Below are 3078 nucleotides of genomic sequence, written 5' to 3' on the forward strand. Positions count from 1 at the left end.
ACCTCCTATGAGGAGGCCAAGCCACTTCAACCACCCAAAAGTTGTCACAAAGATGGTGTCATATATTGTGATGCCTGCAGTTACACGGCCATCCCATTCAAAGCATCAAAATAAAACTTTGCCTCTGTCCCCAAACCCCTGCAAAAAAATCACCAATTCAAGAAACCTTGGAAGTCATTGCTGTGATTCACCAGTCATTATGGCAGCATATCAGTTCTGAAATGTTACATTGCTTTAGTAGTTTCCCCATTCTTTGCAATATATATGAAATTTTAACTAGGTTAAGTTAGTTGCAAAGAACTTAGAGTCTCCATTTCAGACATAGACTTCATTTCACAGTTTCATATCTGCTTGTAGTTACTGCTACTTTCCTTATCATTTTGGATACCAATTTTTTATTATCCAATCTTTTTTTGGCCATGTGGTGTTACAGATATCTATCATACATATCATGATTGACAACTGTGTAGATATATTTGGATAGAATAACAATATCGTTGTGACCATAACCAAAAGAGGTCAGATGACATAAAGACATCAGTAAATACTGCTGGTAAGTCACTTGTTATGATAAAAAAACATGAATGGCCACAGTGGGAAACCACAGATGCTCATACTACAGAAGTAAAGATTTCATCTGATGCTCCTCAGGTGGAAGGTCCTACAAGTTAAGAGAACTTTTAATTAATTATCACAGGGAACGAACAATAATATCATTCCTTGATTTCATAAATGTGTAAATATCAGAACAGCATTTTAGCATATCATGGTATTAAAGCATTGGAAAATATTTTAAACAACACTTAAATTATGTGGTTATATGTATATATACATAGGTAAGCATACAGACACACATATATACATACATACATACATACATACATACATACATACATGTATGATAAGGGAATTCTTTGTTTAAACCCTGTAAGAATTCCAGAATATTACTTGCTATATTTCTATCCTTTTCTTCCCATGGTCCATAAGTCATTTAGAATAACTTAGATATGAAATTATTTTTAAAAAAGTTCACTTAGAAACAATTATTTGATTTAAAAATGCCCTAAACTTACTTACTACAAGATTAAACCATGTGACAGCAAGCTGTGCTATCCTTGTACAAAAACAATGATGTTTGAGAGATGATCTTGCCAAATGCCTAGCATTTGGTATAAATATTAATTTGCATGGGATCTACCACAACACATATGTGAGAATCTTAACCTGCAATATTATTCAAATTCAGATATAGTGTTAACTCAAGTAATTCTTTGTGTAGATTCTTTGTTCATAAAATATACTGAAAAACGAGTCTTATCTGAAATGGGGTGAATCTATCATCTGAGAATGTTTGTACAATGAAATTTTTATGTTTCCTTTAGCAGGGGAAAATGAAACAACTTCAACATATATCTTTTCACAATGGAAATTTCCTCATGACTGAAGAAGTTGCTGGTCATTTTATTTCAATGTTCCCTTCTACCTCCCTCTTAACCACAGCAGAAGAGATTATTATGAGAAACAACTTCAGTTTTATATTTAACCATATTGTTACATAGTTTCACTCACTATATTTATTTTATGTTGTGTATTACACATTCTTATCTATTAATATTAATAAATGGTATTAAATTATGTTATTGCTTAGACTCCAATTTGTCTGATTCATGATTCTCCATAGTCTTTGGAAAATGGCATTTTCAGTATTCTCCTTCACCTCTGTTACTTAGGCACCTGTATTCCTGTGACAGATTCATGTTAGTATTTGTTTCTTCCAAAGTTCCAAAAATGGGCATTCTATGTACTGCTCAATAAATGAAAGGTAGGGATTTATCTACCCAAATTCTTCCATATTGTCACTATAAAATACTCCCCATGGCTAAGTGTCAACTATTTAGTTGTACAATAAAATCAGACTCACTCCTGTGCATTGGAGCAACACTTTTTTAAAAGAAAATAGTATTCCTATTTCTGTAAAATGGTGCTCTAGAAAATTGTTTACATTAGGAAAAATAGCTCATTATTTGAGGGCTCAAGATATCATCAAAGAGCACTTGGGATGTCAGGAGGTTGTAAATAGTGAAATCCTTTACCTAGTTGAGAAGCAGAGGATGATGAATATTCATATTCAGTAAGCTTCTTCCTTTTATACATTCGAAGAACCATGAAAGGAATTGTAGAACCCAGTTACATTGTTAGTTTGCCCATATCAGTTCCTTAAGCAGAGACATTAATACATTATATATATCCTGAGTTTTGCAAGCAAATGGATGAAATTAGAAAATATCATCCTGAGTGAGGTAACTCAGACACAAAATGACACACATGGTATGTAATCAGTAATAAGTGGATATTAACAAAAAAGACAAAGAAATACAGAATACCAAAGATACAGTCCACAGAACTCAAGAAGTTAAACAAGCTGAAGGTGAGGATGGCTCAGTACCACCAGAGTAAGAAGAAAGCAATCACAAGGGGGTAGGGAAAGAACTGGGAGGGAACGTGGACAGATGGGAGCTTGGGTGGGGGGAGGGGATCCTGGTCTGTTATTGGGTGACAGAAAAGGACTGAAGCCCTGAGGGCCAGCAGAAAAAAATGGTAACAGGCAACCTCAGGAAGTAGGATGTTGTGGGGGGAGCTTGCAGAATGTACCAGAGATGGGAGGTGAGAGGCTTTCAGGACTCAAAGGGCAGGACCTCAGATGAAATCCCTACAGTAGAGAGAGGAAACTTATAGAGCCTGCCTCCAGCAAGAAGACAGGGCATCAAGTGAGGGATAGGGTTGCCACCCCACAGACAAACTCTGACCCACAATTGTTCCTGTCTGAAAGAACTGCAGGGATGGACATGAAGAGGAGACTGAGGAAAAGAAGGACCAGGGACAGGCCCAAAGTGGGATCCAGCTCAAGTGGAGGCCCCAAGGCCTGACACTCTCCTGAGGCTATGGAGATTTAAGAATAAGGGTGCCATCATGACTGGCCTCCGAAAGACCCAATAAGCAGCTGAAAGAGTCAGATGCAGATATTTGCACCCAACCAATGGACAGAAGCTGCTGACTCCCATGGCTGAATTAGAGGAA

General features: G+C 36.7%; 1 long non-coding RNA gene across 1 annotated transcript; it reads left to right on the forward strand.

Annotated features, from left to right (window-relative positions):
• Nucleotides 1–426: 426 nt before the first annotated feature.
• LOC127663605 (uncharacterized) lies at nt 427–1635 on the forward strand. The gene is made up of 2 exons (XR_007973002.1): nt 427–553; nt 1383–1635. It is a non-coding gene; the product is annotated as an uncharacterized LOC127663605 (long non-coding RNA).
• The last annotated feature ends 1443 nt before the right edge of the window (nt 1636–3078 follow it).

The sequence above is a fragment of the Apodemus sylvaticus genome, chromosome 13 (genome assembly GCF_947179515.1).
Source record: "Apodemus sylvaticus chromosome 13, mApoSyl1.1, whole genome shotgun sequence".
Taxonomy (NCBI): Eukaryota; Metazoa; Chordata; class Mammalia; order Rodentia; family Muridae; genus Apodemus; species Apodemus sylvaticus.